Below are 12,093 nucleotides of genomic sequence, written 5' to 3' on the forward strand. Positions count from 1 at the left end.
GTTTAGTAATTTTTAACTATTTATTCACATTTTATTGAAGAGCCAACATAGTCTGGCTCAAAGTGCTTGCTCAGGAACTAGATTATTTGGATTTTGATGTCTTGGCTACAACTAATCAGGTAAATATTAGGTTGGTGCAAATGTAATCACGGTTTCGAACTGTGAATTTTAAATCATTATAACTAAGCTCAAACACATCTTTATTATCAAAATAGGAAGCATTACAATCAACACATTTTACCCACAAGAAATAAATTTGTTTATTCCTGTAGTGTAAAAATCTGTGCTTCAGCATTTGATGAACTCTTGGAAAGTATTTTCTGAATCCTGCTGGTTATGGAAGTGTTTTCCGTGCAAAAATGTTGTCAAGATGCTCTAAGAATTGGTAGTCAGTTGGTGAGGGATCAGCTGAATATGGCAGATGAGGCAAAACTTCAAAGCCCAGTTCATTGAACTTTCAAAGCACTGGTTGTATGGCTTGACCAGGATTCAGAAAGCTGTAGCGGATCAGATGGGCAGCAGACCACCAAACAGTGATCATGAGCTTTGTGTCTGTGTGTGTGTGTGTCCAAGTTTGGCTTTTGGAAGTGCTTTGGAGTTTCCTCTTGGCCCAACCACTGAGCTGGTCTGGTTGTCCTATAAAATGTATTTTTCATTGCATGGCACAATTGGATAGAAAAATGGTTCACTGTAGTTGTATAGAGTAAGAGACAATGACACTTCAAAATGATGTTTTTTTGTTTTTTTAATTTTTGGTCAGCTCACAAGGCACCCACTTGTCAAGCTTTTTCACCTTTCTAATTTACTTCAAATGCCATACCACCGTAGAATGGTCCGTGTTGAGTTCTTCAGCAACTTCTCATGTAGTTGTAAGAGGTTCAGCTTCAAATATGGCTCTCAGTTCATCATTCTCAAACTTCAAATGGCCAGCCAGTATGCTCTTCATCTTCAAGGCTCTCATCTCCTTTACAAAACTTTTTTAATCACCACTGCACTGTTCAGTACATTATCAGTTCCTGGGCCAAATGCATTGTTGATGTTGTGAGTTGTCTCCACTCCACTGCTTTACAACCCATTTTCAACTTGCATAATAAAATTGCTTGAATTTGCTTTTTGTCTAACATCATTTCCATAGTCTAAAATAAATATAAAATAAGCAAATAATAAGTCAGCAAAAAAACATAAAGCAAGAAATGCACACTAAAATGATATATAACATAATCATATTTATTTAAGAACGTATTCCAATGTCAAATAGCAAATTTCAGGATTGCAAAAATCAGTCACTATTGTACCAACCTAATAACTTTGAATGAGTTATCCAACTTCTCTGGCCTCAATTTTCCCATCTGTGCAATGGGTATAATATTAGCTTCAATTGTTGATGTGAGGACTCAAAACAGTGATTAAACCAATGCTTAATACATAGTTAGAATCCAATGTGCTGCTTTCACAGTCTATATTTTTTTTTCAAACATTTGGTGATCACATTTCTGAATATGGGAGTGTTTTACATGTTTCTTATAGGAAGTTACCTATAAATCCCAAAGCAAAAGAAATGTGAGAAGGCAAAATGTTTGTCTGATGAGGCCTAACGATGTGTGATACTGGATGCTTGGGGCTGGTGCACTGACTGAGACGACACAGAGGGATGGTACGGGGAGGGAGGAGGGAGGGGGGTTCAGGATGGGGAACACGCATATACGTGTGGCGGATTCATGTTGATGTATGGCAAAACCAATACAATATTTTAAAGTAATTAACCTCCAATTAAAATAAGTAAATTTATTTTAAAAAATTAAAAAAAAAGAAGAGAAGCAAAAGGCAATGGAGAAAGGGAAAGATATACCCAACTGAATGCAGAATTCCAGAGAATAGCAAGGAGAGATAGGAAAGCATTCTTAAGTGACCAACACAAATAAATAAAGGAAAACAATAGAATGGGAAAGACTAGAAATCTCTTCAAGAAAGTAAGAGATACCAAATGAACAAGTCACGCAAAGATGGGTGCAATAAAGGACGGAAACAGCAAGGACCTAGCAGAACTAGAGGGGATTTAGAAGAAGCTGCAAGAATACACAATAGAACTAAACAAAAAAGGTATTAGTGATCCAGATAATCACAATGGTATGGTCACACATCTACAGCCAGACATCCTGGAATTCAAAGTCAAGTGGGCCTTAGGAAGCATCACTATGAGCAAAGATAGTTGAGGTGGTGGAATTCCAGCTGAACTATTTCAGTCCTAAAAGATGATGTTGTGAAATTGCTGCATTCAGTAGATCAGCAAATTTGGAAAACTCAGCAGTGGCCACAAGACTGAAAAGGTCAGTTTTCATTCCAATCCCAAAGAACAACAATGTTAAAAAAATGTTTAAACCTCCATACAACTGGACTCATTTTACATGCTAGGAAGGTAATGGTCAAAATCCTTAAAGTTATGCTTCAGCAGTGCATGAACCAAGAACTTACAGATGTACAAGTTGGATTTAGAAAAAAAGGCAGAAAAACCAGAGATCAAATTACCAACATTCGTTGGATCACAGAAAAAGCAAGGGAATCCCAGGAAAAAAACATATATTTCTGTTTCATTGACTATGCGAAAGCCTTGGACAGTGTGGATCACAACAAACTGTGGAAAATATTTAAGAGATGGGAATACCAGACCACCTTACCTGTCTCCTGAGAAACCTGTATGCAGGTCAAGAAGCAACAGTTAGAATTGGACATGGAAAAATGGACTGGCTCAAAATTGGGAAAGGCGTATGTCAAGACTCTGTATTGTCACCCTGCTTATTTAATTTATATGCAGAGTACATCATGCAAAATGCCGGGCTGGATGAAGCTCAAGCTGGAATCAAGATTGCTGGGAGAAATATCAACAACCTCAGATATGCAGATGATAACATTCAAATGGCAGAAAGCAAAGAGGAACTAAAGAGCCTCTAGATGAAGGTGAAAGAGAAGAGTAAAAAAGCTGGCTTAAAACTCAACATTCAATAAATAAGATCATAGCATCTGGTCCCATTACTTCCTGGCAAACAGATGGGGGAAAAGTGGAAACAGTGACACATTTTATTTTCTTGGGCTCAAACACTGCAGACAGTGAATGCAGCCATGAAATTAGAAGACCCTTGCTCCTTAGAAGGAAAGCTTTAACAAACCTAGATGGTGCATTAAAAAGCGGAGACATCCCTTTGCCAGCAAAATGTCCATATAGTCAGATCTATGGCTTTTCCAGTAGTCATGTACAGATGTGAGAATTGGACCATAAAGAAGGATGAGAACTGAAGAAATGATGCTTTCACATTGTGGTGCTGGAGAAGGCTCTTGAGAGTCCCTTGGACTGCAAGGAGATCAAACCAGTCAATCCTAAAGGAAATCAGCCCTGAATATTTATTGGAAGGACTAATGCTGAAGCTCCAATACTTTGATCACCTGATGAAAAGCTGACACACTGGAAAAGATCCTGATCCTGGGAAAGATTGAGGGCAGGAAGAGAAGGGGGTGACAGAGGATGGGATGGTTAGATGGCATCATGGCTCAATGGATATGAGTTTGAGCAAACTACAGGAGATGGTAAAGGACAGGGAAGCCTATCATGCTGAAGTCTACGGGGTCACAAAGAGTTGGATACCACTTAGCAACTGAACAAAGAAAAATAAATAGGAGGTTATAAGCACACCCTAAGAATCATTTGAGGAGTAGATTCATGACTTCAATCAATTTAGGCTCTCTGCAATTCAGGGCAAGTATGTATTCACAAAAGCAAGAAACTAAGGGAAGCTTAGGATGCTGCTTGGGCCACTAGCAGATTGAGAACTGAGGGAATGTTGCCATTTACAGCCACATAGATGTTCAAGACTCTGTTCCAACCCAAAATGTCCACAATCTTGTTATCATTTCATCCACTAGAGTGAATCAAATTTTTCTTGATTCCATATGTAAATGATATCATACAGTACTTGCCTTTCTCTGTTTGATTTAACTTCACTTAGCATAAAACCCTCAAGGTCCATCTATGTTGTTGCAAAAGGTAGGTTTTCCTACATTCTCATGGCTGAATAATATATAATCATATTTTCTTTATCCATTTACCTATAGAGGAACACTTAGGTTGTTTCAGTATCTTGGCTATTATGAATAATGCTCCAATGAACATAAGAATACAGATATCCCTTTGAAATCATGTTTTCATTTCCTTTGGATATGCTCCCAGAAGTGGGATTTCTCAATCATATGCTAGTTCTATTTTTTTTTTATTGTTTTTGAGAAATCTCCATACTATTTTCCATGGTGGCTGTACCTCTTTACTTCCCCACCAAGAGCGCACAAGAGTTCCCTTTTCTCCACATTCTTGCCAAAGCTTGTTACCTCTTGTGTTTTTGACGATAGCCATTCTAACAGTTGTGAAGTGATCACTCATTGTGCTTTTGATTTGCATTTCCTTGATGATTCATGATGCTGAGCACCTTTTCATAAATCTGTTGGCCATCTAGAAAAAAGAACCTACATAGGCATCATAGATGATTTTGAAGATGATGGTATGTGGAACCCACACTGAAAACAATGCTACAAATTTGCTCAGGGAGTAAACTGGTTTCCATTTGATTTTATATCTGAAGTATGAACTGTAAAAAAATGACACGGCATCAGGGGAAGAATACAAAGATTCAATTGTCCTCCTCTTTCATCTTTTTCAAACAATTGTTGGGGGAAAAAAAGCCTATTATTATTACTTCATCCTTAAAGGTGACATTAAAATACTGGGTTTCTTTAGTGTTTCACCTTCTCTATTCTGCAGTTCAGCGCATTCTGTCACTGGCATAAATCTTAGGATGTCTGAAGAAATACTGGTCACCTTGACCCTCTTCTTTAATTACCAGTACCTTCAGTTTTAGTTAGAAACAGTGTTTTAAATTGTGTTTTTCTTGGAGCTTTTCATACAATAGTAACATTCCTTTTCAATCTTCATGAATGAAATTTTGAAAAAAATATAAAGAGTGAAGGAAAATATTTTACTTGTTTCACTGTCACACATACACACAGTTATATCTAGTACTTGGAAAAGACCCTGATGCTGGGAAAGATTGAGGGCAGGAGGAGAAGGGGATGACAGAGGATGAGATGGTTGGATGGCATCACCGACTCGATGAACATGAGTTTGAGTACGCCTCGGGAGTTGGTGGACAGGGAAGCCTGGCATGCTGCAGTCCATGGGGTAGCAAAGAGTCAGACGCGACTGAATGACTGCACTGAAATATATGATTTTATACTGTTTCCAATAATTCCATGTTTTTATCTTTTCTTTTCAGCTAGATAGGAAGATAGTAGTAAATTTTATTATTCTTATCTGCGATATGAATTTGGAGGAAAATAAACACATAATAAATATTCTGGGTTAGCATTTTTCTCATTATGATTTGGTCATTTTTACTATTCTATTAATTTTATTCACACTGTACCTTTTATCTTCTATTTTTTCCTTTTTTCTGCTCTTTAAAGTTGAAGTCAACTCCCCCTGTCACACACACATTATTGGAAGCTAGTCCTACATTCAGATGGAATACGCAAGCTCAAATATATCCCCTCATATACACTCTTGTTACCCCGCATCTGAGGTCAGGGGCGGCAGCTGGGAGGATATACCCCACGCCCCAAGCCCGAGGCCAGGGGCGACGGGCGGGAGGACCAACCCCACGTCCAAGGAGCCGTGGCTGCGTGGACGCAGGAGGGCCTAGAGGAGCTATCCCACATTGAAGGCCAGGAAGGGTGGCGGTGAGCAGATACCCCTCGTCCAAGGTAAGGAGCAATGGCTGCGCTTTGCTGGAGCAGCCTTGAAGAGATACCCCACGCCCAAGGTAAGAGAAACCCAACTAAGACAGTAGGTGTTGCAAGAGGGCATCAGAGGGCAAACACACTGAAACCATACTCACAGAAAACTAGTCAATCTAATCACACTAGGACCACAGCCTTGTCTAACTCAATGAAACTAAGCCATGCCCGTGGGGCAAGCCAAGATGGGCGGGTCATGGTGGAGAGATTTGACAGAATGTGGTCCACTGGAGAAGGGAATGGCAAACCACTTCAGTATTCTTGCCTTGAGAACCCCATGAACAGTATGAAAAGGCAAAATGATAGGATACTGAAAGAGGAACTCCCCAGGTCTGTAGGTGCCCAATATGCTACTGGAGATCAGTGGAGAAATAACTCCAGAAAGAATGAAGGGATGGAGCCAAAGCAAAAACAATACCCAGCTGTGGATGTGACTGGTGATAGAAGCAAGGTCCGATGCTGTAAAGAGCAATATTGCATAGGAACCTGGAATGTCAAGTCCATGAATCAAGGCAAATTGGAAGTGGTCAAACAAGAGATGGCAAGAGTAAATGTTGACATTCTAGGAATCAGCGAACTAAAATGGACTGGAATGGGTGAATTTAACTCAGATGATCATTATATCTACTACTGCGGGCAGGAATCCCTCAGAAGAAATGGAGTGGCCATCATGGTCAACAAAAGAGTCCAAAATGCAGTACTTGGATGCAATCTCAAAAACGACAGAATGATCTTTGTTCATTTCCAAGGCAAACCAATCAATATCACAGTAATCCAAGTCTATGCCCCAACCAGTAACACTGAAGAAGCTGAAGTTGAATGGTTCTATGAAGACCTACAAGACCTTTTAGAACTAACACCCAAAAAAGATGTGCTTTTCATTATAGGGGACTGAATGCAAAAGTAGGAAGTCAAGAAACACCTGGAGTAACAGGCAAATTTGGCCTTGGAATCCAGAATGAAGCAGGGCAAAGACTAATAGAGTTTTGCCAAGAAAATGCACTGGTCATAACAAACACCCTCTTCCAACAACACAAGAGAAGACTCTATACATGGACATCACCAGATGGTCAACACCGAAATCAGATTGATTATATTCTTTGCATCCAAAGATGGAGAAGCTCTATACAGTCAGCAAAAACAAGACCAGGAGCTGACTAAATTCAGACTTAAACTGAAGAAAGTAGGGAAAACCACTAGACCATTCAGGTATGACCTAAATCAAATCCCTTATGATTATACAGTGGAAGTGAGAAATAGATTTAAGGGCCTAGATCTGATAGATAGAGTGCCTGATGAACTATGGAATGAGGTTTGTGACATTGTACAGGAGACAGGGATCAAGACCATCCCCATGGAAAAGAAATGCAAAAAAGCAAAATGGCTGTCTTGGGAGGCCTTACAAATAGCTGTGAAAAGAAGAGAAGTGAAAAGCAAAGGAGAAAAGGAAAGATATAAGCTTCTGAATGCAGAGTTCCAAAGAATAGCAAGAAGAGATAAGAAAGCCTTCTTCAGCGATCAATGCAAAGAAATAGAAGAAAACAACAGATTGGGAAAGACTAGGGATCTCTTCAAGAAAATCAGAGATACTAAAGGAACATCTCATGCAAAGATGAGCTCGATAAAGGACAGAAATGGTATGGACCTAACAGAAGCAGAAGATATTAAGAAGAGGTGGCAAGAATACACAGAAGAACTGTACAAAAAAGATCTTCATGACCCAGATAATCCCAATGGTGTGATCATTGACCTAGAGCCAGACATCCTGGAATGTGAAGTCAAGTGGGCCTTAGAAAGCATCACTATGAACAAAGCTAGTGGAGGTGATGGAATTCCAGTTGAACTATTCCAAATCCTGAAAGATGATGCTGTGAAAGTGCTGCACTCGATATGCCAGAAAATTTGGAAAACTCAGCAGTGGCCACAGGACTGGAAAAGGTCAGTTTTCATTCCAATCCCAAAGAAAGGCAATGCCAAAGAATGCTCAAACTACTACACAGTTGCACTCATCTCACACGCTAGTAAAGTAATGCTCAAAATTCTCCAAGCCAGGCTTCAGCAATATGTGAACCGTGAACTTCCTGATGTTCAAGCTGGTTTTAGAAAAGGCAGAGGAACCAGAGATCAAATTGCCAACATCTGCTGGATCATGGAAAAAGAAAGAGAGTTCCAGAAAAACATCTATTTCTGCTTTATTGACTATTCCAAAGCCATTGACTGTGTGGATCACAATAAACTGTGGAAAATTCTGAAAGAGATGGGAATACCAGACCACCTGATCTGCCTCTTGAGAAATCTGTATGCAGCTCAGAAAGCAACAGTTAGAACTGGACATGGAACAACAGACTGGTTCCAAATAGGAAAAGCAGTACATCAAGGCTGTATATTTTCACCCTGTTTATTTAACTTATATGCAGAGTACATCATGAGAAACACTGGACTGGAAAAAACACAAGCTAGAATCAAGATTGCCGGGAGAAATATCAATAACCTCAGATATGCAGATGACACCACCCTTATGGCAGAAAGTGAAGAGGAACTCAAAAGCCTCTTGATGAAAGTGAAAGTGGAGAGTGAAAAAGTGGGCTTAAAGCTGAACATTCAGAAAATGAAGATCATGGCATCTGGTCCCACCACTTCATGAGAAATAGATGGGGAAACAGTGGAAACAGTGTCAGACTTTATTTTTCTGGGCTCCAAAATCACTACAGATGGTGATTGCAGCCATGAAATTAAAAGACGCTTACTCCTTGGAAGGAAGGTTATGACCAACCTAGATAGCATATTCAAAAGCAGAGACATTACTTTGCCAACAAAGGTTCGTTTAGTCAAGGCTATGGTTTTTCCTGTGGTCATGTATGGATGTGAGAGTTGGACTGTGAAGAAGGCTGAGCACCGAAGAATTGATGCTTTTGAACTGTGGTGTTGGAGAAGACTCTTGAGAGTCCCTTGGACTGCAGGGAGATCCAGCCAGTCCATTCTGAAGGAGATCAGCCCTGGGATTTCTTTGGAAGGAATGACGCTAAAGCTGAAACTCCAGTACTTTGGTCACCTCATACGCAGAGTTGACTCATTGGAAAAGACTCTGATGCTGGGAGGGATTGGGGGCAGGAGGAGAAGGGGACAACAGAGGATGAGATGTCTGGATGGCATCACTGACTCTATGGACGTGAGTCTCAGTGAACTCTGGGAGTTAGTGATAGACAGGGAGCCCTGGCGTGCTGCGATTCATGGGGTCGCAAAGAGTCGGATACGACTGAGCGACTGATCTGATACACTCTTGGTTCACACTCTTACCAATTTGATATTTCTGTGACTTAGTTTTCTTAATATGCAAAATTATAATAATAGTCATAGTTACATTATTGAGTGCTAATGCTTAGTGGCTTCAGTCATGTCTGACTCTTTGCGACCCCATGGACTGAAGTCCACCAGGCTCCTCTGTCCATGGGACTTTTCAGGCAAGAATATTGGAGTTGGTTGCCATTTCCTCCTTCAGAGGATCTTACTGACCCAGGGATTGAACCTGTGTTTCCTGCAGCTCCTGCATTCTTTACCACTGAGCCTCTGGGGAAGCCTAGCTACATTATAGATCAACAAATTTCAAATTCAACGAATGTACAGGTTTGTTGCAAGGATTACATAACTTAAAGTATATAAAGTATTTACAGTGGTACAAAGAATATAAACAAGAGCTTGGTAAATATCTGTTATTACAAACATCATTTTTCCAACTGAGACTCTGTATTAAGGCATCTCTAGAGTTAACATAGCTGTGCTTTTCATTTATAAAATATGATAAAATGTTATTTAATTAAAACTTCTCACAATGGTTTAACAATGCTACTTCAACTTTATATACATGTAAACTGAATGTCTGAAATGTTAATGAAATTTACTGAGGTAATAGTGCTAAAAAGTTGAACATATTTTTTAAAAAAGGAATATAATATTAGCAAACATTATTTAAACATATATGGTGATCACTTTTTCACATGCATCCATATAATTTATTCTTCAAAATAACTCTAGTTTCACCATTTCACAGATAGTAAATGGGCATAAAATACTAAGTAACTTGCCCAAACTCATATTTCACAAGTAAGACAGCCAAGAGTCAAGCTCAGCTATTTTGAGAGCTATACTCTTTCTTTTTAGAGACTATTTAATCCCAAATTCAACCCTCTTTGCACAATACCACACTGAAATATTATGTTATTTCATATCTACTCAAGGACATGAGTGAAATGTATACCTGTGTTACATGAAAAGATACCTTCTGTCTGCCAAGAATGAGAGAAGTATGTTAGTTTCAATGTCCCATGGTATAATGACAGAAAAAACATTGAGATTTAAAGTTAAATTATCTCCAGTTGGGCATATGAGATTTGCAATGGTTAATCTTTATCTGTGGACTTAATTCACTTACAAACACTTCAGTCAGTCAACTCACAGGCTGGAAAGATATTAATGCCACAAACTCAGGTATCTGGGCCAACCCAACTAGAAAACACCTTCTAAAAACTTTATGCCTCTGTATTAAACAATTCCATTCACCATTGCAATGAAAAGAATAAAATACTTAGAATTATATCTACCTAAAGAAACTAAAGACCTATATATAGAAAACTATAAAACACTGGTGAAAGAAATCAAAAAGGACACTAATAGATGGAGAAATATACCATGTTCATGGATTGGAAGAATCAATATAGTGAAAATGAGTATACTACCCAAAGCAATTTATAGATTCAATGCAATCCCTATCAAGCTACCAACGGTATTCTTCACAGAGCTAGAAGAAATAATTTCACAATTTGTATGGAAATACAAAAAACCTCGAATAGCCAAAGCTATCTTGAGAAAGAAGAATAGAACTGGAGGAATCAACCTGCCTGACTTCAGGCTCTACTACAAAGCCACAGTCATCAAGACAGTATGGTACTGGCACAAAGACAGAAATATAGATCAATGGAACAAAATAGAAAGCCCAGAAATAAATCCACACACATATGGACACCTCATCTTTGACAAAGGAGGCAAGAATATACAACGAATTAAAGACAATCTCTTTAACAAGTGGTGCTGGGAAAACTGGTCAAACACTTGTAAAAGAAAGAGCACTAACAGCATACACAAAAATAAACTCAAAATGGATTAAAGATCTAAACATAAGACCAGAAACTATAAAACTCCTAGAGGAGAACATAGGCAAACACTCTCCGACATACATCACAGCAGGATCCTCTATGACCCACCTCCCAGAACATTGGAAATAAAAGCAAAAATAAACAAATGAGACATAATTAAACTTAAAAGCTTCTGCACAACAAAGGAAACTATTAGCAAGGTGAAAAGACAGCCTTCAGAATGGGAGAAAATAATAGCAAATGAAGCAACAGACAAACAACTAATCTCAAAAACATACAAGCAACTCCTACACCTCAACTCCAGAAAAATAAATGACCCAATCAAAAAATGGGCCAAAGAACTAAATAGACATTTCTCCAAAGAAGACATACAGAGGGCTAACAAACACATGAAAAGATGCTCAACATCACTCATTATCAGAGAAATGCAAATCAAAACCACTATGAGGTACCATTTCACACCAGTCAGAATGGCTGCGATCCAAAAGTCTACAAGCAATAAATGCTGGAGAGGGTGTGGAGAAAAGGGAACCCTCTTACACTGTTGGTGGGAATGCAGACTAGTACAGCCACTATGGAGAACAGTGTGGAGATTCCTTAAAAAACTGGAAATAGAACTGCCTTATGATCCAGCAATCCCACTGCTGGGCATACACACCGAGGAAACCAGAATTGAAAGAGACACATGTACCCCAATGTTCATCGCAGCACTGTTTATAATAGCCAGGACATGGAAGCAACCTAGATGTCCATCAGCAGATGAATGGATAAGAAAGCTGTGGTACATATGCACAATGGAGTATTACTCAGCCATTAAAAAGAATACATTTGAATCAGTTCTAATGAGGTGGATGAAACTGGAGCCTATTATACAGAGTGAAGTAAGCCACAAAGGAAAACACCAATACAGTATACTAACGCATATATATGAAATTTAGAAAGATGGTAACAATAACCCTGTATATGAGACAGCAAAAGAGACACTGATGTATAAAACAGTCTTTTGGACTCTGCGAGAGGGAGAGGGTTGGATGATTTGGGAGAATGGCATTGAAATATGTATAATATCATATATGAAATGAGTCACCAGTCCAGGTTTGATGCACGA

General features: G+C 39.0%; 1 long non-coding RNA gene across 1 annotated transcript in view; it reads right to left on the minus strand.

Moving 5' to 3' along the window:
* Positions 1-729: 729 nt before the first annotated feature.
* The window catches only part of LOC129643555 (uncharacterized), a 125,421-nt gene continuing 114,057 nt past the window's right edge, over positions 730-12,093 (minus strand). Inside the window, exon 3 of the long non-coding RNA XR_008710367.1 lies at positions 730-1,136. This is a non-coding gene — a long non-coding RNA (uncharacterized LOC129643555). The remainder of the gene's footprint in view (positions 1,137-12,093) is intronic.

This window comes from Bubalus kerabau, chromosome 2 (genome assembly GCF_029407905.1).
Source record: "Bubalus kerabau isolate K-KA32 ecotype Philippines breed swamp buffalo chromosome 2, PCC_UOA_SB_1v2, whole genome shotgun sequence".
Taxonomy (NCBI): Eukaryota; Metazoa; Chordata; class Mammalia; order Artiodactyla; family Bovidae; genus Bubalus; species Bubalus kerabau.